This window comes from Canis lupus, chromosome 35, assembly GCF_048164855.1.
Source record: "Canis lupus baileyi chromosome 35, mCanLup2.hap1, whole genome shotgun sequence".
NCBI classification, from domain to species: Eukaryota; Metazoa; Chordata; class Mammalia; order Carnivora; family Canidae; genus Canis; species Canis lupus.
The window spans coordinates 18983474-19011130 of NC_132872.1; the positions used below are offsets into that span (position 1 = coordinate 18983474).

Here is a 27657-nt window from a genome sequence, read left to right on the forward strand (position 1 = left end):
ATTATGTTCATATTAACTGGCTTCCCTATGAAAGCTATGAAACTAGTCAAAGAGAGTCAACACAATTGTCATAAGTTCACCCCTTTTCTAATGACTAAGAAATAGTTACCATAGTTTTCCCTACTCAATCTTGGAACTTGGGTCCCACATCTAGAGACTTTATTTATTCCATAAAGAGAAGTTAAGAGGAAGTTCCAGACACCTAGCCTTTCCTCAGATCAGATCATTAGCAACTCAGATCATTAGCAACACAATTTACTTTGAATCCACCAGGATAAATCTTATACCTCTATCTCATCAGACTATAAGAGAAGCCCTACACTAGCCCTTCAGTGATCTTGTCCTGTATCTTATTTCAGCTCTCACTCCTATGGTATTACTCTTGATCATATCATAATCAATAATTACAGCCCCTCCAATATATTAATTTAATGCATCACACTCTCTAACCGGGCTTGAATTCTATGGACAATCATTATAGATGCTTCCGGCCTCTAGCTCAGTTCTTTTGTTTCTCTGTTTCATATTGACTTACTTGGGAAAAGGCCATTACCCTAGTTAAAAGGAGTTCTTTGCTTTCTCCATGCTTACAGTTGTCTTCTGACTAGAGAACAATTCCCAAATATGCTGAATGATTCTACTTTAAATTCATGACCATGAACATTAGATGGGTTTTTAATGCTGCCTGGCAATTATACTGAATTTTCATAAACTAGCATGAACTCTCCTATACTACTCTTTCATATTAGTCCCTTTTTCTCAAACCTAAAACTTATCCTCCATCTATAATCTCAGATAATGGCATCCCACTGAGAAAATTGAAACCCCTCAAATAGAACTTCTAAGGACTCCCACAACTGTATCTCCTCACCTATCAGCTTTTCCAATTCTGTCCTTTTCCCTTTGTGCTTGTATCAGCACTCCTATCTTAACCCAATCCTTTTATATATGTTATCAGATTCTATTCTTGCTTTCTATTTGACTATCTTTCCACTTAGCTTTTCAAAAGTGGCATTGCAGCAATTATCTACACTCTTTAAAAAGTTGCAGTGAGGGGATGCCTGGGTGGCTCAGTGGTTAAATGTCCGCCTTTGGCTCAAGGCGTGATCTCGGGGTCCTGGGATCAAGTCCCACATTGGCCTCCTTGCATGGAGCCTGCTTCTCCCTCTGCCTATGTCTCTGCCTCTCTCTCTCTGCATCCCTCATGAATAAATAAATAAAATATTTAAAAAAATGGTGACGAATAATTGGTATTCAAGTAAACTGAAGATGCTTAAAATACAAAAACCCGTGAAACCATCACCATATTTACAATAATGCACATATTCCTTACCCTTCAAGGTTTCCTCATGTCCCATTGAAATCTTTCCCTCTCCTCTCCCCACCCACTCACTATCATCAGACAACAACTTTGTCACCATACTCTGTCACTAGAGATTATATTTTCATTTTCTTTAATTTTATATGAATGGAATAACACAATATGTACTCCAGTTTGGCTTTTTTTATTCAATATATTTAGTCTGAGATTCACTGATGTTACATGTATCAGCAGTTCATTCCTTCATCTTGCTAAATAATATTCCCTTGTGTAGATATACCAAAATTTGTTCATCCATTCCTCTTGTCAATTTCTACAAAGCAAAAACAAAACAAGACCTTTGACAGGCTTTTAATTGAAATTGCATTCAATCTATGGATCAGTTTCAAGGAAATACTGAATTTTCTGACCCATGAATATGGATTATCTACTTAGTTAGGTTTTCTTTAATTTCTCTCAGCAGTGTATTGTCGTTTTTGCACCTTTTGGGGGGTTAGATTTATTTGTAACTATTTCATATGTTTTGTGTTATATGTGGTATTTTTTTCAACAACTGTTCATTGCTAGAATTAGGAATAAAACTGATTTTTTCATATTTATCTTTAATTTTGTGATATCATTAAACTCACTTATTAGATTTAGTATTTTGCTTTGCAGGTATCATTGGATTGTTTTCAAGAAGATGATCGTATTGGTGAGTAATCACAGTTATTTATTTATTTATTTGTACTATGGATGCCTTTTATTTCCCTCAAGTACTGCACTGGAGAACTTCTGGTATAATGTTGAATAGAAGAAATGAGAGCAGAAACATCCTTGTCTCATTACTGATACTAGGAAAAAAAAGCAAGCTGTTTCTGACCTTGTAATATGTTGTTAGCTGTAGATGTTTCATAGATACTTTTTATGAAGTTGAGAAAGTTCATAAAAATATGGTTTTTCTATTTTAGTTTGTTGCTGTGATTAATTACATTGATTGGCTTTGAATTACTAAATCAATTTTGCATTCCTGTGATAAAACTCACTTCGTTAGGATATTATTCTTTTTTATACATTTTTGGATTTAATTTGCTAAAGTTGTGTTAAGACTTATTATAGCTGTTTTTGTGACATTGACTTGTCATTTTCTTTTCCAGTAATGTCTTTCTTTGTGTTGGTATCAATATAATGGTGGCCTTATAGAATGAGTTGGGGAGTACTACCTGTCTTTCAATTTTATGGACTCTTTATATAAAAGTGGTATTATTTCTTAAATATTTGGTAGAATTCACCAGTGAAGCCATCTAGTCTAGTAGTATTTTTTGTGGGAACGTTTTCAGAAGCAAATTCTTTAATAGATATAGGGCTATTCAGAGTATTTATTTCTTCTTGACTGAAATTTGGTAGTTTTTCTTCCAAGTAACTTTCATTTAATCTAAGTAGTTTATCGCCATGGTATTTCTCATATTGTGCTCTTAATAACAGTAGAATTTGTAGTTTGTGATTTGTTCATTCCAGAAAATGATAACCTGTATCTTCTCTTTTCCTGGTTAGTATGACTAGAGATCTATTAATTTTATTAATCTCAAAGAACCGGTATCAATTTTTGTTTTATTGATATTCTCTATTGTTCTTCTGTTTACTACTTTATTGATTTAAGTTCTGATATTTTTATTTCCTTTCTTTGTTTTAAGTTTATTTTGCTCCTCATTTTCTAGATTCTTAGGTGAAAGCTGAGGTCATTGACCTAAGATGTCCTTTTTTTCTAATTTGGGCATTTAAGGCTATTATTTTCCCTATAAGTACTATTTTAGTGGCATCCCACAAATTTTAATATGCTGTGCTTTCATTCATTCCAGGATACTTTCTAATTTCTCTTTTGATTTCTTATTTCACCATTGGGTTCCTTAGAACTGTGTTATTCAAGTTTCCAAGTATTTAGGAAATTTCTAGATATCTTTGTGTTATTTATTTCTAATTTAATTCCATTGTGATCAGAGAACATAATATGTATAAATCCAATTCTATTATGTTTATTCATACTTGATCTATGGTCCAGGATATGGCTTACCCTGGTAAATAGACCATGTACATTTGAGAAGGATGTGTAGATGTGTATTCTGCTGTTGTACAGTAGAATGTTTTCTAAATGTAAAGTAGACCTAATTGATTGATAGTGTTACTCAAATCTATTATATCTTTACTGATCTTGAGCCTCCTTGTTCTATCAGTCATTAGAGTGGTATTGAATTCTGACTGTAAATGGATTTGTGTATCTTTTTTTCTAACAGTTCTATCAGTATTTCCTTTATGCATCTTGAAACTTTATTATTAGGGCATAAAAATTTATGATTTTTAGGCCCTTTTGAAGAATTGACCTATTTATCATTATGAAATGACCTTGTTTATCTCCAGTAATATTCTGAGCTTTGAAATCTAGTTTATCTGATATGAATATAGCCACTTCTGTTTTCTTTTGATTAGAATTTGCATGGAATCACTTTTTCTATTCTTTTACTTTTAAGTTATTTGCTTATTTATATTTAAAGTAGGTTTCTTGTAATCACCAAGTAGTTGGGTCTTGCTTTCTTATCTAATATTTGAAAATATCTGCTTTTTCATTAGAGTGTTTAGATCACTTACATTTAGTGTGAATCAACACCCACAGTTTGCTACACCTGTAGTCTTAACATTTGATGCCAACTCCATTTTTTTCTAGGCACAAACAAAAAAGCATAAAAAATCTTGGAATTAAACTCGATTCTTTTCTTTCTCTCATAATCTCCATACAATCTGTTAAGACATTCTATTAGTTTTACCTTAAAACTATATTCAGAATCTGACCACTTTTCATCATTTTCAATCTTCAAAAGTGATGCCATCCTGTTCTGAGCCACCATCATTTTTTTACTTGGCATTCAGTAGCTACTTAACTTTTATCCCTGCTTTTTTCCTTTTCTTTTTCTCAAGGCAGTCGCTAGAATATTGCCTTGAAAATGTAGGTGTAGATCAGAACATATAATTTTGCTTAAAATCTTGCAATAGTTTCCTATTTCATTAAGAATAAAGCTGTCATCTTTCTAATATTAACCAGGATTCCAAATAATCTATCCTTACCTTATACTACCTTTCCCTTCACTTCCTCTATTCCAGCCATACAAGCCTTCTTGTTATTCCTTGAAGATGTCATGCCCTTTTCTTTCCTTACAGCTTTTGGGCTGGTAGTTCCTTTTGTCAGTAACATACCTCTTCTGATATGTCTATGGTTAACTCCTCAGCTCCTTTAAGTTTTTTGCTCATATGTTACTTTCTCAATGAATTCTATGCAAATAATCATGTTAAAAATGTCAAACTTCCCATTTTCCAAATCCAGCATATTTGGTTCTCTTACCTCTTCAGCTTCTCATTGTGCTACTCATATTAAAACTTATCAATTTCCAAATGACATATTAAGTAAAGGGATATTATCCAAGATCTCTAAAGAACATATCAAACTCAACACCCAAAAAACAAATAACCCAGTCAAGAATTGGGCAGAAGACATGAACAGATAGAGACATGAACAGATATTTCTCCAAAAAAAATATACAAATGGCCAACAGATGCATGAAAAAATGTTCAACATCTCTTGTCATCAGGGAAATACAAATCAAAACTTTACACTAATAAGAATGGCTAAAATCAACAAGACAGGAAACAACAGATGTTGGTGAGGATGTGGAGAAAGAGGAACCTTCTTACACTGTTGGTGGGAATGCAAGCTGGTGCAGCCACTCTGGAAAACAGTACAGAATTTCCTCAAGAAGTTAAAAATATAGTTACCCTATGACCCAGCAATTGCACTACTGGGCATTTAGCCCAAAGATACAGATGTAGTGAAATGAAGGGGCACCTACACCCCAATGTTCAGAGCAGCAATGTGTGTATATACACACTATATATATAATATATATTATAATATATATAATTTATATATTTTATATATACATAGTTACACAACGCAGCAATGTGTGTGTATGTGTGTGTGTGTGTGTAAAGGACTATTACTTAAACATCAGAAGGGATGAATACCTACCATTTACATTTACATTGGAGGGTATTATGGTAAGTGAAATAAGTAAATCAGAGAAAGACAATTATTATATGGTTTCACTTATATGTGGACTATAAGAAATACTACAGAGGACCATAAGGGAAGGAGAGGAAACTGAATGGGAAAAAATCAGAGAGGGAGACAAACCATGAGAGACTCTTAACTCTGGGAACTGAGAGTTCTGAAGGGGAGATGGGGAATAGGGTAACTGGGTGATGGGCATTAAGGAGGGCCTGTGATGTGATGAGCACTGGGTGTTATAGGCAACTGATGAATTATTGAAAACTACATCTGAAAATAATGATATTTTGGCTAATTGGATTTAAATTTAAAAATCTTACAAATTTCCTTTTATATTAGTTTATTTTTATTGTCTTTCTCATTTCACTAGGCTTTAAACTCCCCAAGGCATGATCTTTGTTTCATTCACTGATATATATACCTGTAAGTGCTTGGTTAATAACAGGCACTTGAGAATGATTAGTTGAAGTAACAAATAACAGTGTTTTGTGTTGATATTTTGATGTGACCATTTTGCCATGGGAATGATAAAATAATTGTGTCTAGAAAATAACAACAATGAAAGCCATGCTTACACATAGAGCAGATTTGTGGTTGCCAAGGGGTGAGGGTGGGTGAGAAAAATGTGTGAAGAGGTTCAAAAGGTAAAACAAAACAAAACAAAATAAAAATGCCAGAGATGGTTGGACTGAGTTGTGAGAGAACTGAGCTGTGCTTTTCATAGAAAGTGAGCAAACAATATTTGCTGAACTAGTCAACCCTTGGTTTAAAACAACAGCCCCCCATTATATACTTATATTAAACATGGGGAACGGGAATTGAATACTGCAAAAATAACCTATAAAACCTATTTGTTTCAATAATAAAATTTATAATAGTATGTGAATATGATATGTTTTTGTCAATCTAAGCATCTGAAAAAACTACTATTATACAAGGCAAGTAGTCCAGAAAAAAATTGTGACAAAAGAAATATTAACATTGTCAAAAATTATGTCATAATTATAAAACTATGTCAAAATACACTTATTGCCACCACTGCCAATAGGTTAAGCCCATAGTCCTATTTCAAGCATGGGCCATGCATGCTTAGAGGCAGAGTTTATGCTATGGGAAATAGGGGGTATACATTTTTTTAGGAGTTGCACTACACAACCAGACATGTTTTAGAAAAATAAGTCATGTAAAGAAGGGTGTAGATGAGAAAACATTTCTGGCAGAAAAACACTTACAGGATATTACTATGTACCTCTATTCCATGGATATTTGGCTATTTGACTATCTTTTTGTGCGCCTTGATCTTTAGCATCTTGCTGCCTTGTACATGCTGTTTCCTCTCCTTAATGTAGACTTCAAAACCATATATCTACATTGGCCTTGCTCAAGGAAAATCAGTTTTTTTCTTTCTAGAATATTTAACATGATGTATTCAGTTGTTTGATTATGCATCTGTTTTTGCATCTATACTTGGATATCTGCTGTTTTCATTTCATTTTTTGGAAACCCAGTAACAAGCATGTTATTCAGTATAATACAGTGAAGTGATCAATAAGTTATTTGGGAATGATTGAGCAAGATGATGAGGATGTGAGTTGCAGTAGCAATCAGGATGGAGGGGTGTGTTTGTGTGTTTGAGCAGTTGTGTAGCAGAGAGGGAATTAATCAGTTGAATGTGAGTCATGAAGGAGATAGTGGAGGTAGGAGTGTCATATAGGTTTTAGTTTTGTCCTTTGGATAAATATTTCATTCACCAGAAGCTTTAATACTGTGGTAGACACAAAAATACTGTCTCTATTATTCTTTTGGAAAAATTGGGAAAATATCCCTGGAATGTTTGTGTGCTCTCTAACTTATAAAGGAAAATAAGATGCTTTCTCAGACTTCAAACATAGGTCCAAGTCTGATTCAACCAAGTGTTGGAGGGAAAAAAGCTTTTGCCAGTATTGTGTTATCTTAATTGAGCACAATATTGTACCTTGGCCGTGTAGCCACATTTACAGTCATTAATATCTTTTTAAAAATGTATGGCTACAACATTGGAGAGCTGCTGTATAAAAGAATTCTAAGCAGCAACACAACAGCTTAGTGATAGCATCTGTTTGAATTGAATTGATAGCATCTGTGGCTCTAAAGGCGCTGACTGAAAATTGATTTGGAGGAAATCTAGAAGTCAGTTCAATTTGGTGGGTTCTAGTGAGACATACAGGGCGCAATTCAGAGTAAGAATGTAAAATTAAACAAGTGGGCAATTCTCCTCAATGATAATCTGGTTTACTATAGGATGGAAAAAAGGGAGCTCCCAATCACAAATAGTTTCTGACTCAAATTGATTTAGTCTCCAAATCTGGAAGAACATCCTTAAATATGAAATAAGGGGCAAACACATTCAGATTTATCTATTTTATTTGTTGTCATTAGCTGTCATTAATTTATGCAAAACAAAAATTGTTTTGCATGTATCAATGACAGCAGTATTTGAATGGAATCAGGTTCTCATAAATATCTATTGATTTAGACACAGACCATGGGTGAATTAATATCAGACCAGTCTCAGGAATTATGAATAGAGTGTGTGCTTATTTATACAATAAAGCACGTATATTTTGAACTAAGGTATTTAGAGATATTTTCTGCAATTGTGTTAATATGGATTCAGAGATAACTAACTTCTTATACTACTGTTGTAAGGATAAAAGAAAATATATAAAGGACGTCTGATTGAAAAAGAAAGAAAACTCTGTCCATATATATGAGGATAGGAAAAATTCAATTTTCTGTATACCAGTAAGCTTTGACTTTTTGCTATCCACCCCCATGAGAGAGTCATATTTTACAAAATGGCAGATTGGTGTATTAAAACTCTTAGTTATGTTCTGTTCTCTTCTATACAGGTGGGCAGACTGGTACATTCAGTCCAGTTCTTGCTGTTTCTTGTCTTTTACTCTCTTTTCACCTCCTCTGTTAATATAGGGCATGGGGTAGTTGAGATAGGGCCCAGTCTGTAAACCCAACTGATTCTTTTGCTTCCATTTCCCATGTAGCATGTAGATTCCTTAGATTCCAATTAGTTGAATTAAGAACTGTCTAGTTGTTGGACGGGTATTCAGAGACATTTATTTTTCTTTATACGAGTATGAGGAATACAAACTCACAAAGATGCACAAAACACAGGTAGCCTTACAGATATAGTGGTGTTTACTTGGGGGTAGGAAGATCAATTTTATGAGTTACCATCTACCTAGGCACAAGGTTTAGTTTAATAGGGTGAACATCAAGGGGTAAACTGTTTGCTGTACTTGAGCTCTTATGATGAAATTCTAGATTGAATTATTGGGTCTTTATCATGTTATAGGAAGCAATATAGAGGAATGTTAAGAACACAGACTGTGTATTCAAATCCTGAGTTGAAATCTGAGGTTTACCACTTATTGACTATTTGACTCAGCTTCTTTTTGACTCTTTCAGATTCACTTTTTTCTTATAAAATGGGAGATAAAAATGAAATTTGTTTTATAGATTTTCTTTGAGAATCAAATAAGATAATGCATATAATGCTTAGAATGAGCTCTGATACATAGTAAGTAATTAAAAATTTTAGTTGTTATCATTACTGTTTTATTCTATTTTTTAAAGATTTATTAATTTAATTTAGAGAGAAAGAGGGAGTGAGTGTGGGAAGGGACAGAGGGAGAGGGAGAGAATCTTAAGCAGACTCCCTGCTGAGCATGGAGCCCCACCTAGGCTTCTATTCCATGACACTGAGATCATGACCTGAGCTGAAATCAAGTGAGGCTCTTGACTGACCAAGCCACCCAGGAGCCCCCTATCATTGCTGACTTATTAACAAAACTATACTTTAGTTCTTATTTATTACTCTTGGTATAATTCCTTTGGGAAAGCCTTGAAAACAACAAGTGATTGACAGGATAGGATTTAGGAACTCTTCCAGGGTCCCTGGAAATAATATTTACCTCAACTGAATAACTTCTAATGCAGTTCTAAAAGAACAGGCTATTTCTATTAGCAAATTGAAGGCTACTTGTATCATCTATGGAGGTTAGCATAATGTTTTACATATGGTTGGTACACAGTAAATATCTGGAATGAATGAACCCTCCTTGTTTATGGGGAAGCAAACCATGACATAGAAAGGAGAAATTAGCGGAAAATCTCACAGCTAGGTACCAAATGGCCATTAGATGCTACCTATTGTAACGAATCTTAGTCCCTTACTTTAAAATTTTTTTCTATTGCTTTTTGGATTGTTTTGTATTACCTTAAAACTACAGCTCTTCTTAAGAGTTCAGAAAAAAGATCAACAATCTACCTGCAAAGCCACTTGAGCTCAGAAATCAAACACAGCCTTAAGACACTGAGTGTAGTGTGTAATCAAATTCTACATTGGATTCCAGAAATTGGAAGCAAGAAGCAGCTCTTCTGAATGAAGTTCACATTTAGACAATAGTGCTGGTGCCTGGCATATCGTAGTTGTATGTATGTGCGTCAGTTCTTCCTGATTTAATCTTGATTTCTAAGACGTTTGAGGGGTTGTAAGAAATCATGGAAAAGTCTGGCCAAAGCACAGAAGGAGTTTATTCTGATTACAACACTCATTGCCTGAATCCTGTTCAGCAGGATTTTCATAGAAAGGTATTTTGAAAATTGACTTGATTTTTAAGAGAAAAAATTTAAAATATCATTAGAAAAACTCAGTAGGCTTACTTATCAGCAAATATGTATTAGTTATGAAAATATATTTTGTACATTTAAAGAGCCTTTAGCAATGTAGCTTAATTCTTCATTTATATACATGTAAAATATAAAAATATATATACATTGGTATAAATAAATTTAGAAAAATATGTATTTTTCAGGCTTGAAAAAAACCCTTATATATTTTCCAATTTCATAGGATTCAAACTACCAAGAGAAATACTGTGCCCTTCTCTTGTGAAGTGTCACAGTAAAACAATTTGAATTGAAAATCTGGAATGCGAACTGTTTTTGCCATGAAAGAATTGGAGTAAGGCTTCAGAAATATGTTGGTTATAATCCTTGAAACATCAGCACATTAAATTATATTTTAATAGGATTTTTTCAGTAGTGCTGATATATAATTGACATACAGCACTGTGTAAGTTTAAGGTGTGCAGCGTAATGATTTGGTCTACATATTTGGTGAAATGATTACCACAATGAGTTTAGTTAACATCCATCATCTCATATGACACCGGAAAAAAAAAGAAAAAATGTTTTTATTTCTTGTGACAAGAACTCTTAAGTTATATTCTCTCTCTCTCTTTTTTAAAGATTTTATTTATTCATTCATGAGACACACACACACACACACAGAGAGAGAGAGAGAGAGAGAGAGAGAGTCAGAGGCAGAGGGAGAAGCAGGCTCCATGCAGGGAGCCCGACGTGGGACTCGATCTCGGGTCTCCAGGATCACGCCCTGGGCTGAAGGCAGCACTAAACCACTGAGCCACCCGGGCTGCCCAAGATTTACTCTCTTAGCACCTTTTATATATACCATACAGCAGTGTCAACTGTAATCATCATGTTGTACATTAAATCTGTAGTACTTATTTATCTCATAACTGGGAGTTTGTATCTTTTCACCATATTCGTGCAATTCCCAACCCTCTCTACCTCCACTTTTCACCTCTGGTAACCGTAAATCTGATATCTTTTTCTCTGAGTTTTTTATTTTTCTCTTTTTTTTTTCTTTTTTTGAGTTTCCACATATAAATGAGATCACATAGTATTTGTCTTTCTCTGACTTATTTACTTAGCATAATGTCCTCAAGGTCCATCAGTAGTTGCAAATGGCAGGATTTTCTTCTTTTTTATGGCTGAATAATATTCGTGTGTTTGTGTGTGTGTAAACACAACATTTCATCCTTTGATTCATTGATGGATACTCAGGTTTTTTCTGTCTTGGCTGTTGCAAATAATGCTACCATGAACATGGGGATACAGATATCTCTTTGACATAATGTTTTCACTTCTTTTGGATAGATTCCCAGAAATGGAATTGTTAGATCATATGGTATTTTTATTTTTAATTTTTCTGAGGAATCTCCATACTGCTTTCCATAGTGGCTGTACCAATTTACAATCCCACCAACAGTGTACAAGGGTTCCTTTTTCTCCACATCCCTGTCAACATTATGCTATTTCTTATCTTTTTAATGATAGCCATTCTAGCAGGAGTGAGGCGATATCTTACTGTGATTTTAATAGGGTTTAATTTTGAAATAGAATGCCTGTTATTATGTTCAATACTATAATGTAAACTCTGTGAGGGTAATGGCTTTGTTTATTCACACAATCAATACTTTATGAGTACCTGACATTTCCAGGGTAGTGTATGAGATAGAAAAATAGGTAAAACCTCAAATTCTGCCCTGCGTCAGTATGGTGAGATAGGCAAGGAAATAAATCTAAGAAAATATGATTAGCATAATTGTAGAGCCAAATGCAAGGTATTGTGGAAGCATAAAGATTCCAAAGAGGGAATATATCTTGGACCACAGGTTGGGGACTATAGTAGAAACATCTACTGAATTGGATGTATTGTATTTTCTTTGGGGGTGATTATCTTAAGGACTTTGAAGCTGATGCTGTATCTTTAAATATTTGCATTCAAATGATTCTAGTGCTTTCATGAGGCAGATCTAATACCTTTCTTTAATGGTGCTTAGAAAGAGACTTTATGAGATTGAGATTGAGTTTGGAAAGGTCCAAATTACAGTCTGTGGTTCCTCATATGGAGTTCACTTTGTGTGGATGGCAGAGTGCAGATTAAAGGCTTGGTATTTGGAGCCAGATGCCCAGGGATTAAGTTTACTCTGACTTCGTGCCCATACAGAAGTAATCAATGCATTCTTGCTTTGTTTTCTTCACTTGAACAAATTTGGATGAAAATAGCACTTACCTTTTATAAGATTGTGATAAAAATTAAATGGGCTTATTCTTTAAAAAAAAGATCAGTTTCTGACACATAAGGGCTGAATAAGTAATAACTATTATTATTATTATGTGATAAGAAAAATAAGTGTGTAGGCTTTTGACCTAACATTGTTTGTGGATATTTTATATTAAAACAACAACAAACAGAACAACTAAATGCCATACAATGTGCCTATGTGTTTGCACCTCCAAGACCAATCATGAATGTCTGGTTAGAATGAGTTGGGTCTCTTGAAGGAGTGGAGCTCATTGGAATGCCTCATATGTGGAATAAGATTGGATTGTACCGTTAGCATGTTTTTCATGACAGTAATCCATTGGATACAGTTTCCAGAGATACTAGGCAAATGTCCATCAAGCTTAAATACACAGTTCATTGGACGTATTTTTCTGAGACTCTCTAGTTGGATTGACCTATGAAAGATTACAATTCAAGCCTTTCCAAACTCAATCTGTCCTCATCCTTGAAGTGAATTGGACAGAGCCTTACAAAACATCCAACTCATATGAGACAGACTTTTTATGACCTGAGTGAAGAGAAGGGAGTAAGAGAATGATAAACTTCATTTTTAAATCTTTATGGGGCAGATATCAGTAATCTATGTGTAGTGAGTTTCATCTGGATAGAAGTCTGTGAGAAAAAACTAAGGTGGGGAGTGGTGCTAAGATTGGAGAGACTCACATGAGGTGGCTCATTACAAGGAAAGTATTGTATACTTCAGTGTTCTGTAGAGATTCAATCAATCAGTTACTAGCAATATATTTTACCTAATTTTCCTGGTATTCAGTTTCCTCATCTATAAAATGGTTACAGTGTTTCCTAATTTCAAAATTGTTATGAGGAATAAACGTGACAAAGTATGCAATATAGGACATGATTATTTCCTAAGTATCAGATCTTTCCCCCATTCCAGAAGTTCCCAATAACTAGCTACTGCCTTCTGGGAAGAAAGCCAGTCTAGGAGATTGTGAATGGATTACTATGGGCAGGTGCTCCTTTCTTCCATCCTTCTACAGGGCATTCTGTAGTTCCATGTCTGGCAGATGAATCTTCTCTCTACATCTACTTAATAGATTAAAAAAATTCTCCTTTTCTTGCCTAATGCTTCATTCTAGAAAATATTAGGGAAAAGAGTGTATGTGCAGTCCCAGCATTGGCTTCTTTCCTAGTGAGTCTTCTGATACAATTTAACTTACCTCTTTTATATGTAGTTAAAAAAATGTAAATATTAAATCACTGAATTTTATTTTCAATGAGGAGGAGGATAAAAGGAAAAAGAAAAAAAAAACTAGATGCACAGAAGAAAGGGGAGAAAAACTTGATTATTTTGGAATTGCAGCCTCTGCTGATGCAGACAAATGGTGGCCGTGTGTTTTGCAGAGCCCTGGCATGCCGCCAGCCATGATCCACCTTAATATTTAATAGGCATTTGTGCAGAAATACTGCGTAAGTATGAGAAATGTTAATTGCTCATAACATTTTTGTTTTATTTTATTTTGCAGCCTGTTAGACATAAAATAAAAAAATGTTGTTTGCGTAGGTTGAAATTTTTCTATTTGGCTCTTAATTTTTTCTGAGATAATTTTTTTCTGTGGAAAGTTAGTAATAAATACTTTGTTTTTGCATAATGCCTCATTCTGAGAGGATCAAAGTCCTGATCACAAACTCATTGAGACCTGGGAAGGATTCCAGGCTCTTCTGTACTCTGCTCAGCTCTCCTGAAAATGCCATTCCTAGTGGTGGGGCTGAGCTGTGGGGAAACAGTCTCTTTTATGTACCATCAACTTCTTGAAGTTGATTTAGCCCTTGTGGAAAACATCACAAAATCACAAATTCTGAAGGTTCACTGCCTGTCTGGTTTTAGCTTCATTACCAAATGAAATTTTTTCATGTTTTTGTTAAAATTTCACTTAAAAATCAGTTTTAGTTTGGATAGAATTCTGTAAAATATCTGTACAAAGCACTAAGTAAAATAATTTCTAGTAACTTCTTAGGTTTACAGCAGAAGGAAAAGTGATACCTGCTTGTAAATGTAGAGAGAATAAATGTGTTTTGATAGAGAATTCTTACATAATGTGAGATTTTTCTGGCCATTCGTAGTATAGTCCAAGTCTATAATTCTGTGTGTTTTTTTTTTTTTAATGCAACGTGCTGTTCATGCTTTTAATGGGCTTCTTTTTACTTCTGTGAAGTCTTATTCTTTTTTTGTCTGTTCAAAAGTTACTTTTGTCGAGTTTTTCTGTGCCTACCATATGCTCAATTTGTCATTATTTACCCCAGCCTACATATTTCCTCAAGTCTAATGGCACTTACCCATGGCACTGTAATTATGTGTATACATGTTTATTTTTCTCACTATGCTCTGAACCTTTTGAAGAGAGATTGTCTTATTGTTTTCTGAATCTTTATTGTCAAACAGAGTACCAAATACTTTTAAAATGTTCAGAAACATTTTTTATATGAATTATTTTTATACATAAACAGAAGATGCTACAAAATTTAAAACTTCAACAGATGTTTCATTTCAAATTGACTCTTCAAATCAGTATCACTTCAAGAGACTTTTTAAGTGGTGTTTTAAAAGCAATTAAACTATATCTTTTATTAATTTTAAATGAATATTTGAGAAAAATAGGAGAAAATAAATAACTTGAAATCCTAAGTAATAATTGGATAAGAGATAATTATAAGGATCAGTGTGGACTTTAGAAAGTGAATTTGCTTTACTATAAGGGAAAAATTGTAGGTGCTTATAAACAGAAAGGTAAATATACCTGTTTATGAAAGGCGACAAGGTATTTCAATCTCTGGAAGCTTCTACAGATAATGTAAAATGTAATTCTTTACAATTTCACCTAAAGCAATATAGTCACTTGTTTGCTCTTGTGTGTTGTATTCAACTCTTCATTTTTATCTCATTTTGTCTGCTTGAATTTTGTAGCATACGGTACAATCTTCAAGAGAATGTGAATGTTACTTTCATTCATGCTTACTCTGTGGAACTTTGAGGCAGCTTTTCAAAATAGTTCATTGAATTGCCATAGGCCACTGAGCAAGTTAGCTGTAAGGAAGGGAAAAAGGTTCAAGTCTCTTATTTCCCTGGGATCCCATTCTCCTCTATGATGAGTAAAATGTTCTATCTTTAGACTACATATTTCAAATGATCTATAAAGGTATAGAGTTTCTACAATAGTGTGAACCTCCATAAAGAAATACAGATGCATATCAATAATAGAACCTTAGTACAACATGTCTGGAATGCAGAGCTTTAAAGTGTTCATCCTACTAATTTACATTACTGAGAATCTATCTTAAAGAAATAATTAAAGAAAAGTGCAAAGGTTTATACTAAATGACTTCAAATTGTTTTATCTTAGTAAAAAAATGAAAATGATTAAATGCTCAACAATGTAGAATTGGTAGATAAATTATAGTATGTCTGTGTGGTGAAATATAAAACAAAAATTCAATTATTGGAAGGTTTTTGCAAAGACATTGGTGAATGGCCGCAATATAATGTTACATGAAGAAAGATGAAAATAAACTGTTATATAAAGCATGATTTTACTTTTAGCAAAAAGTATCTACACACATACACATTAGAATAAGAAAAAGAAAAAATGTAAAGGAATTAAGAACAATTGTATTAATTTTTTCAATATCCTATAAGAGCATATATTGCTGCAAAATTAAAAAAATCGCTCTGTACCTCCTTATAGGTTAAGCCTCTATTACAATTTGTAAGAAGTTACTTGTCAGAGTAGATTCAGCACATGGTAGAGCATTGATACAAATGTTGTTTTGCTGCCTGATGTCCTGGAAAATGCAAATAGATCTCATTTGAGATCATGGGCTGTGCATCAGAGTGACGTGGGTAGAGGGACGCTTTCCTGCCTGGATTCATCTAAATCCTATTGCATAAGTACATCTGGGAATGTGGCTGTAGAATCCGGTATATATATTTTCACAAAGCTTTTTCTAGGTAATTCAGCCTCACTGATTGTACTGCTGCTTTGGTTAGAAATAAAGAGACCAAATCTTGATTCAAACTTAAAAAGAAGAGGTAAGGATGGATGAGCAGGAAACATTTAACTTCTGGCAGAAGGGACCAGTGAGGCACTCAGAGGTCTCTGAAGAGGGAGATAATCATTGAAGCATATTTAGTGGTAGTAAATCTGTCTGTTATAATATAGAATAGTAGTTCGTGACTTATTACTTTCTTAAACTCCTGAGTTGAGGGTAGGCAAAGGGGGGAATGGATAGATATCCTTTTTTATTGGGATTATGACCTGAGAAAGATATTTGAATCATCATGAGGATATGCAAGTCTAAATTAGCAGTTTAATTTAATAAGTATTCCTATCCTTTATCAGTATAATACACATAGCTCAGAAAGTTTTAATTCCTATACCCTTTCCCATTATATCTAATAAAACTACTTCCACTATTTAGTTTTACCTAGTTTTTATATGACATTTTTTGTTTTGTTTTTTTAGAGCCAATGTTTGTTCAAATTGGCCCAGAAATTTGGCGATTTATTTGCTCACCTTATTTTTTTCATACCATACCTGTTTTATCTAAATTGTTTTTTATGAAAAGTTAGTGGTTCACTTTGAGAATCTACGTGGTAAATTTTCTCAGGCTTTGATGTTTTAAAATGTCTGAATCTTACCCACACTCTTGAATATGCAAAACAAAATATGAGCAGATGTTAGCAAGATGGAAGAACAGGAGGTTTGTGCTCTCATTCTCCCATTAGGAACACTGATTTAGCAATAAGATACAAACCAAAATACCTTCATTTGATTTTCAGAATTCAGTTAAGAAGCTTCAGTACTCCAGGTGAGCAAAAAGCAGAGAACAGTTGCATTGAAACATATAAGAGCAATTTCATTTTACCCATGTCAACCCCTCTCCCAAGGCAGCACAGCTCAATGCCTGGAGAGATTATTCTGGCTTCTACTTCTCACTTGGGGAAAAAGAGAAGAGTGGAGCATGTGTACCAGTGTTCTAGCTCTTCAGAGGGCTGCCCAAGAGGCTAATATCTGTCTTTCCGACTCAGGGAACTGATAGGAAGCCAACATACTTTGGATGCGTAGGGCCTGCAGCTTGCTGCTGAAGAGTCTGAGAACTTGCAATGCCATAGACAGATACTAGCGGAAGGAAGAAATTATGAGCTCCTGAAAAAGAAACCAACGGGTTTCTCTAATTAGGAAATTTCATATACAGACCCAGAGAAATTGCTTCCTAAAATGGTTTCAGAGATCCTCATAATCTGTAGTTGGACAGATTGGTGAGGGCCTCTACCTGTACGAAGCCAGGCCTGCACAGGAAGAGGGATGCTTCTTCAAGTGTTTGGATATTAGGTCAAAGCTATGAGGCACATGAGAGGGAAATATGGCCCAATCAAAGGAACAAAATCTATCTCCAGAAACCAATCTTAATGGAATAGAGGTAAATTAATTACCTCACAAAGGATTCAAAATAGTTTTGGTACAGATGCTGTATGAACTCAAGATAACAGTGCATGCACGAAATGAGAATATCAACAGACACAGAAATAAAAAAAAAGAACCAACAAATTTTGGAGTGGAAGAGTACAATAGCAAATGAAACATTCACAGAGGAGTTCAACAGCTGACTTATCAAGCAGAAGAAAGAATCAGCAAACTTGGGATGCCTGGGTGCCTCAGTGGTTAGGCATCTGCCCTCAGCTCAGGTCGTGGTCCTGGAGTCTCAGGATAAGTCCCACATTGGGCTCCCTGCGAGGAGCCTGCTTCTCTCTCTGCCTCTGTCTCTGCCTCTTTCTATCTGTGTCTCTCATGAGTAAATAAGTAAAATTTTTTTAAAGGATCAGCAAACTTGAATATAGGTCATTTGAAATTATACAATCAGAGAAACAAAAAGAAAAAAAGTGAAAGTGACTGAAGACAGCTCACAGGATATCTGATATATTAAATGGACCTATTATGAGAGACCCAGAAAAAGAAGAGAGAGAAAGCTAATTTAAAGAAATAATGGCCAAACGCTTCTTAAATTTGAGGAGGAAAATGGACATACATATTTAAGTAGCCCAACAGAACCCAGCTATGGTGAACTCCTATAAATCCATGGTGAGACACTTGATAATCAAAAAATCAAAGAGAGAGAGAATTTTGCAAACAACAAGAGAAAAACTACTCATCACAATAAAGGGAACTCCTATAAGACTATCACTGGATTTTTCAGCAGACCTTGCAGGCCAGAAGACTGGGATGACATAATCAAAATTTTGAAAAAAAAATAAGAATATTATATCCACCACCATTAAATCAGCCTCCTTGTTGATCTAGTAAAGCAGGTTGATTTCTGCATGGTAATTTGCCTGGGTACATTTGTGTGTGTTCTCTGGCCTGTAGAATTTGTTGATTCTAATTTTGTTATCTGTTTCATCAGGCCTGCCATTGCTCTTCTTGATACAGAAGATTTCTTTTGTTTAGCCAATTTGGTATGGCTCAGGGGACTCCAAGTCACTGCCTTTGGTGTAACTGAAACATTTCCAGTAGTGTTCTGGATATAGATCATCTTTATCCCAGGTTCCTTCTGTGGGTGTTTCACAGGACTGGATGGCTTGATGTTGAACGTGAAGCCCTCAGGGAGGAGGTACACGCCATCACCCATTTGATACCAGATGTCATTATTAGTGACTGATCTGTAGAGAACATGGCTCTCCAAGTCTTCAAGCTATTAAATGACCCTGGGAATTTCTTTTTGCCTCATTTCAGCCAGACTGGCACAGCTTAACAGAATGTATATACTTGTCCTCCATTGACTGAAGGGGACTCAAATCTTGCTTACTCTTGATCATATCACAGCTGATAGAAGTAGGTCTTTCCATAATTCTATATCATCAAAGCCTCAGGATCCACACCTCCCTAAGGCTGAGTTTTCTGATGCAGCTTTATAGATGATAGATATACTCACACACCCTGCAATATTACTCAGCCACAAAAAAAGAATGAGATCTTGCCATTTACAACAACATGGATAGACCTAGAGGATATAATGTTAAGTGAAATAAGTCAAAGACAAACACCATGTGATTTCACTCAAAAGTAGAATTTAAGATATGAAACAAAGAAATAAAGAGACAAAAACTCCCAGACTCTTAAATATAGAGAACAAAGTGGTGGTTACCAAACGGGAAGTTGTTGGGGGGAGGAGATTGGGTGAAATAGGTGAAGGGGATTAAGAGTACACTTATTATGATGAGCACTGAGTAATGCATAGAATTGTTGAATCACTATATTGCACACTTGAAACCAAATTACTGTATCATACACCTTAAACCAATATAATATTGTGTGATAATTATGCTGGAATTAAAAATATATATACATAACTGTCATATGATTTAGCAATTCCACTTTTGGGTATTCATCCTAAGAAAACAAAAACACTAAGTTGAAAGATATATGCACCCTATGTTCAGTGTAGCTTTATTTACAATAGGTGAATTATGGAAACAACTTAAATGTCCATCAGTGGATGAAATGGATGAAGAAAATGTGGTATATATACATAATGAGATACTATTCCATCATAAAAAAGATTAATTGCCATTAACAATAACATGGATGGAGCTTAAAGGCATCATGGTAAGTAAAATCAGAGAAGGACAAAAGCCATGTGATCTTGCTTATATGTGGAATCTAAAAAGCAAAACAAAACAAAAGATAAGCTCATACATACAGTGAACAGATTGGTGTTTGCCAGAGGGGTTGGGGATGGGGGTGGGTCAAGTGGCCAAAGGGATTCAATAGTTACAAACTTACAGTTAAAAAATAAATAAGTCATGGAGATTAAAAAAAAAAACAAAGAAATTATGGGTTGGTTTCTTGAAAAGATAGACAAAAATGGACACATCTTTAGCTAGGTTAACTAAGGAAAAAGGAGAGTACTCATGAATAAAATCAGAAACGAAAGAGACATTACAACTAATACTTAAGAAATACAAAAGATCATAAGAGACTGCTAGGAACAGTGATAAGCCAATAAATTGGATGGCCTAGGAGAACTGCTTAAATTATTAGAAACATACAACCTACCATGGCTAAAACATGAAGAAATAGAAAATCTGGACAGAACTATAACTAATAAGAAGATTGTTAAACAAAAACTTCTTAACAAAGAGAAGCCCAGGACCAGATGCTTCACAGGTGAATCCTATCAAACATGTAAAAAAGAATTAAAGCCAGTGCTTCTCAAACTGTTCCAAAAAATTGAAGAGGAAAAATTCTTAAATTTATTTTTTTAAAGATTTTATTTATTCATTCATGAGAGACACAGAAAGAGGCAGAGAGAGAGGCAGAGACATAGGCAGAGGGAAGAGAAGCAGGCTCCATGCAAGGAGCCAGATGCAGGACTTGATCCTGGGACTCTGGGATCACACCTTGAGCCGAAGGCAGAAGCTCAACTGCTGAGCCACCCAGGCATCCAAAACTCATTTTGCAAGACCAGCTTCACCCTAATATCAAGGCCAGATAAAGACACTACAAGTAAAGAAAGATACAGGCAAATATTCCTGGTGAATGTAGATGCAAAATCCTCAATAAAATGTTAGTAAGTAGAATTCAATAGCACATTAAAAGGATCATATGCAGAAAAAAACCATTTGACAAAATACATGATCCTTTCTTGATAAAAGCCTTCAACAAAATAGGGATATATGAAACATATATCAACATCACAAAGGCCATATATGAAAGATTCACAGCTAATATCATCCTCAGTGAGGAAAAACTGAGAGCATTTCCCCTACGGTCAGGCTCAAGACAAGGATGTTCCCTCTCATCATTACTATTTAACATAGTACTAGAATGAATTCTTAGCCTCGGCAATCCAACAAAAAAAGAAATAAAAGGCATCTAATTGGCAAGGAAGAAATCAAACTTTCATTATTTGCAGATGACATGGTACTCTATGTAGAAAACTTGAAGACTCCACCAAAAAATTATTAGAACTAATATATGAATTCAGCCAAGTTGCAAGATATCAATGTGCAGAAATCTGTTGCATTTCTATACACCAATAATGAAGAAGCAAAAAAGAAATCAAGAAATCCATTTCATTTACAATTACACCAAAAACAATAAGATACCTAGGAGTAAACCTAAGTAAAGAGATAAAAGATCATTCCTCTAAAGAGTATAATAACTAATGGAAGAAATTGAAGAGGACACAAAGAAATGGAAAGACTTTCCATGCTCATGGATTAGAAGAACAAGCACTGTTAAAATATGTGTATTACCCAAAGCAATCTGCACATTTAATACAATCCCTATTAAAATACCACCAGCATTTTTCACAGAGCTAGAACAAACAATCCTAAAATTTGCATGCAATTACAAAAGACCCTGATTAGCCAAAGAAATTCTGAGAAAGAAAAACAAAACTGGAGGCATCACAATTCCAGATTTCAAGTTACATTACAAAGCTGCAGTCATTAAAATAGTATGGTACTGGCACAAAAACACATAGGTCAATGGAACAGCATAGAAAACCCAGAAATGGACCCACAACTATATCGTCAACTAATCTTCGACACAGAAGTAAAGAATATCCAATGGAAAAAAGAACAGTCTCTTCAACAATGGTGTTGGGAAAACTGCACAGTGACATGCAGAAGAATAAAACTGGACCACTTTCTTACACCACGCACAAAACCAAATTCAAAATGAATGGAAGACCTAAGTATAAAACAGGAAACCATCAAAACCCTAGATAAGAACACAGGCAGCAACCTCTTTGACATCATCTGTAGCAACTTCTTACTAGACACAACTCCAGAGGTAAGAGAAACAAAAGCAAAAATGAACTATCAGGACTTCATCAAAACAAAAAGCTTCTGTACAGAGAAGGCAACAATCAAAATACTAAAAGGCAGTCTATGGACAGGAGAAGAAGATATTTGCAAATGACATATATGATAAAAGGTTAAGAACTTTTCAAACTCAACACACCCAAAACAAATAATCCAGTTAAGAAATGGGAAGAAGATTTGAAGATATCTTTTCCAAAAGAAGACATACAGATGGGCCGATGAAAAAGATACTAACATCACTCATCATCAGGGAAATGTAAATCAAAACCACAATGAAATACCACCTCACACCTTTCAGAATGGCTAAAATTAACAACAGAGGAAACAACAAATGTTGGCAAGGATGCAGAGAAAGGGGAACCCTCTTGCACTGTTGTTGGGAACGGACACTGATGTGGCCACTCTGGAGAACAACATGGAGGTCCTCAAAAAGCTAAAAATAGAACTCTATGATCCAGCAATTGCACTAGGTATTTACCCAAAAGATACAAAAACACAGATTGGAGTGGATACATGCACCCCGATGTTTATAGCAACATTATCAACAATAGCCAAACTATGGAGAGAGTCCAAATGTCATGCCACATTAACTGAGGAATAAAAATCATGTGATCATCTCAATAGATGCAGAAAAAGCATTTGACAAAATCAACACCTTTTCAAAATAAAAACACTCAACAAAGTAGGAATAGAAGAAAATTACCTCATCATAATTAAGGCCATAAATGAAAAGTCCAAAACTAGCATCATATTCAATGATGAGAAACTTAAAGCCTTTCCTCTAAGATCAAGAACAAGACAAGGATGCTCACTCATTTTTTAAAATTTAATTTAATTTATTTAAAAATCAATTAACATACAGTATAGTCTTAGTTTCAGGGGTAGAGTTTAGTGATTCATTGGTTCTGTATAACACCCACTGCTCACTACCTCAAATGCCCTCCTTAATGCCCATCACCCAGTAACCCCAACCCCCCACCCACCTCCCCTCCAGCAACCCTCAGTTTGTTTCCTAGAGTTAAGAGTCTCTTATGGTTTGTCTCCCTCTCTTATTTTATTTTATTTTATTTTATTTTATTTTATTTTATTTTTCCCTCCCTTTCCCTATGTTTATCTGTACTGTTTCTTAAATTCTACATATTGAGTGAAATCATATGATAATTGATTTGCTTATTTTTCTTAGCAGAATATCCTCTAGTTCCATCCATGTTGTTGGAAATGGTAAGATTTCATTTTTTTTGATGGATGAGTAATATTTCATTGTATATAATTACACCACATCTTCTTTATTCATTTATCTGTTGGTGAACATCTGGGCTCTTTTCATATTTTGGCTATTGTGGACATCTCTACTATAAACATTGGGATACTGGCATCCCTTTGAATCACCATGTTACAGAGAAACAGAAGTCACCTACGTTGGAAAGGAAGATGTAAAATTCACAGATGACAGGAAATTATACGTAGAAAACAGAAAAGATTGCACAAAAAATTAACAGTTAAATAAATTTGGCAAAGTACAAGATACAAAATCAACATACAAAACCCAATTGCAATTTTATACACTAACAATGAAAAATCGAAAAGGGAAGTAAGAAAGTCCTATTTATAATAGTATCTAAAAGAATAAAATACTTAGAAATAAACTTATCCATGCTGATGAAAGATTTCTGCACTGAAAACTAAAAGAAAAAAATAATAATCAAAGAAACTAAAGAAGCTACAAATAAAGGAAAATATTTTTATTGTATTCATGAATTGGAGTACCTAATATTGTCAAAATGTCCATGCAACCCAAAGCGATCTACAATTTCAGTGAATCCCTCTGAAAATCCCAATGGCATTCTTCAAAGAAGTAGAAAAAACAATTTCAAAATGTATATGAAACAACAAAGGGCCCTATATAGCCAAAACATATTGATAAAAGAGAACAAATCCAGAGGTCTCATATTTCCTGACTTCAAAACATATTATAAGATTACTGTAACCAAAACAGTATGATATTAGCATAAATACAGACATATAGACCAATGGAACAGAGTAAAGAATTCAGAAATAAACTTATGCATATTTGGCTAAATGGTCTTTGACAGAGGTGCCAAGACCACACAAGTGAGGAAAGTATAGTCTCTTCAATGAAAAATTATGTTGGAAGAACTGAATATTGACCAATACAAGAATTAGACCTTTTTTTTTTTACGTTGTACACAAAAATCAAGACTTAAGTGTAAGACTTGAAACCATAAAATTGTAGAAGAAAATATAGGGAAACATCTTCATATCATTTGTTTGGTAATAGTTTCTTGGATATGACACCAAAAGCAAAGGCAACAAAAGCATAAATAAACAAGTGAAACTAAATCAAACAAAAGTCTTCTGGGCAGCAAAGGAAACAATCAAGAGAGGAAAAAGGAAGCCTATGGAATGGGAGAAAGAACTTGTAAACTGTTTATCTGGTAAGGGATTAATATCCAAAATACATAAAGTACTCCTACAATTCAATAGCAAAAAAGCAAAAACAAAAAACCCCAAAATGAAAACCTGATTAAAAAGTATACAAAGGACTTAAATAGGAATTTCTCCAAAGAAAAAAATATAAATGGACAAGTACATGAAAAATTACTCAACACAACTCATCGTCAGGAAAATGTATATCAAAGCCACAATCAAATATTACCTCATGTCTGTTAGAATGGATATTATCAAAAAGATAAGAGATAACAAGTGTTGGTGAGAATGTGGAGAAAAGGGGACCCTTGTACGTTGTTGGTGAGAATGAACACTGTTATAGCCATTATGGAAAACAATATAGAGTTTCCTTAAAAAACTAAAAATAGAACTACCATATTATCCAGCTGTCCCACTTCTGAGTATCTATCCAAAATAATTGAAATCAGAATTTTAAAGAGATATTTGCACTCCTGTGTTCCTTGCAGCATTATATACTTTAGTTAAAAGGTGGAAATGATCTAAATGTTCATTAGTGAATGAATGAGTAAAGGATATGTGGCATATACATACGATGGAATGTTTTTTTTTTAGCCATAAAAAGAAAGCAATCTTGTCATATACTACAATATCGATGAGTCTTGAGGATATTATAAGTGAAATAAGCCAGTAACACAAGGACAAACACTTCATGATTTCTCTTATTTGATGTATCTAATCGAGTCAAAGTTATAGAAACAGACAATAGAACGGTGTTTTCCAGAGACATGAGGGAGGAGGAAATGGACAGTTGCTATTCAGTAGATATTGAGTACCAGTCATGCAAGATGAAAAAGTTCTAGTAATCTGCTATACATTGTGCTTCTAGTTAACAACACTGCATCGTATGATTAAAAATTTGAGAAGAGAGTAGTTGCTTTTTTTACTACAATTTAAAAAAAAAGAGCCAATTGAACTCAGTAATACATAAAAAATGCTAATCATAAATGAGGTGTATTCTAAGGAAACATTGTTAGTTTAGCATTTGAAAACCTCAGTCACTGTGTTGACTAAATTAACCAAATCAAGGTAAAAAGCCTTGATTATCTTGTTAGAAAACTAAAAAAGATTTGATAAATTAAACATACATTTATCGAAGAAAGTTTCAGTAAACTAGAAATAGAACTTTCTAAATCTGAAAAGAACATCTACAAAACATATACATGAAATACTTAATAGATTAATAGAATACTTAATAAAATGTTGAATCGTTTGTTGTTTAAAATCTAAAATGAGACAAGGATAGCCATTATCACTACTTCTCTTCAAATTATACTAATAGTTCTGATAAGTATAACAGTGCAAAATGAAGAAATTAATATTCATAGTATTCATATTTAGTGAATATTGAAAATATAGATTAAAACAGCTGTTATTTGACAAAGCTTATATATATAGACCATTCCAAAGGAATTAACTATGAACACATTAGAATTAATAAGTGAGGTTGGCAGTTTTCCTGAATAAAAGGTAAATATAAAATAATTTGTATTTCTATATACCAGAAAAGGTGTTTGAAAGAAAATATCAAATACCTAAAAAATAAATATAATAAAAGATGTGCTAGACTTTCTAACCCTGAACATAACAAAACATTTTAAGAAAATATTATAAAAGACCATAATAAGTGGAGGGATATACAATGATAAGACATCAGAGAACCCTATATCACTAAGGTGTCAATTTCCCCAAAGTTGATTTGTAAATTCAAAAGAATGTGGATCAAATTCCAAGCAGGTTTTATTTTCATGTGTGTGTGTGTCAAGTTTGCAAGCTGATACAAAGGATGTAAAATAGGCAACAGACAATATGATATGGAGAAAGAATAAAATAGTTGAAGGACATCGCCACACAGTAGTAATCAACACAAATGAAATTTATGAAATTATCAAGGCAGTGTGGGATTTTGGTGTAAGGACAGAAAACAGTTTGAACATGTAAATGTTTACATTGATGTAATTTAGACTCTGATCTCCTGATCAAATATAAACTACTTTTATTTTCCCAGAAAGCTTTGCCTTCTTGCTTTCCAGGCTTTTCCCACCCTTCCCCAGAGACTAGCATTGCTATAATTTCTATGAGCATAGGCTATTATTTTATTTAATTATTGAACATCATATAAATGGAATGAAGCAGCGAGTACTCTTTTGTGTCTCCCATCTTTTACCTCATGTAATATGAGAGTTTCATTCATGCTGTTGAATGTCTCAGGTTTTGTTTTTGTTTTTGTTTTGTTGTAAACGCTACTACCCCCAACATGAGGCTTGAACTCACATGACCTGAGAGTAAGAGTCCCATGCTCCACCATCTGAGGCAGCCAGGTGCCCCTCACCTATTATTGTACTTTTTTAATTGTTGAGGACTAGGAATATTACATTTTGTTTTTTCATTAGCACTTAGGTAGGTTTTTGGGTTCTTTTCAGTTTGGGCCAATATGAATAAAGCTGCTATGTAAACTAGGTACCAGTCATTTCATGGACATCTGTTTTTATTCTTCTTGGACAAATGCCTAGGAATTGCTAGGGCAGGGGTAAGGTGTGTGTTTTATAAAAACTGCCAAATAGTTTTCCAAAGTGGTTGCACTATTTTGCACTCCCAACCACACATTTTGAGAGTTATTCATCATACATTCTTGCCAATGTTTGGTTTTGTCAGCCTTTTTAATAATTTTCTGAATATATAATTCCTTATCTGATGACTAATGATGCTTAGTACCTTTTAATATACCTATCAGCCTGGGAATTGACCTCAAAATGACTTCGCCGAGAAGTCTTTTCAAGTTAATTGCCTTTTATTTTCCACTTGGTTGGTGTTTTTCTTATTGATTTTTAGGAGTGCTTTATATATTCTACATATATGTTTTTTGTTAGCTATATTACAAATATTTTCTCCAATCTTTGGATATCTTATATATTTTA

At 34.1% G+C, this 27657-nt stretch overlaps 1 long non-coding RNA gene across 1 annotated transcript in view; it reads left to right on the forward strand.

Annotated features, from left to right (window-relative positions):
- The first annotated feature begins 1975 nt into the window (after positions 1 to 1975).
- Positions 1976 to 27657, forward strand: part of LOC140625204 (uncharacterized) — a 152441-nt gene continuing 126759 nt past the window's right edge. Inside the window, exon 1 of the long non-coding RNA XR_012024575.1 lies at positions 1976 to 2015. This is a non-coding gene — a long non-coding RNA (uncharacterized lncRNA). The remainder of the gene's footprint in view (positions 2016 to 27657) is intronic.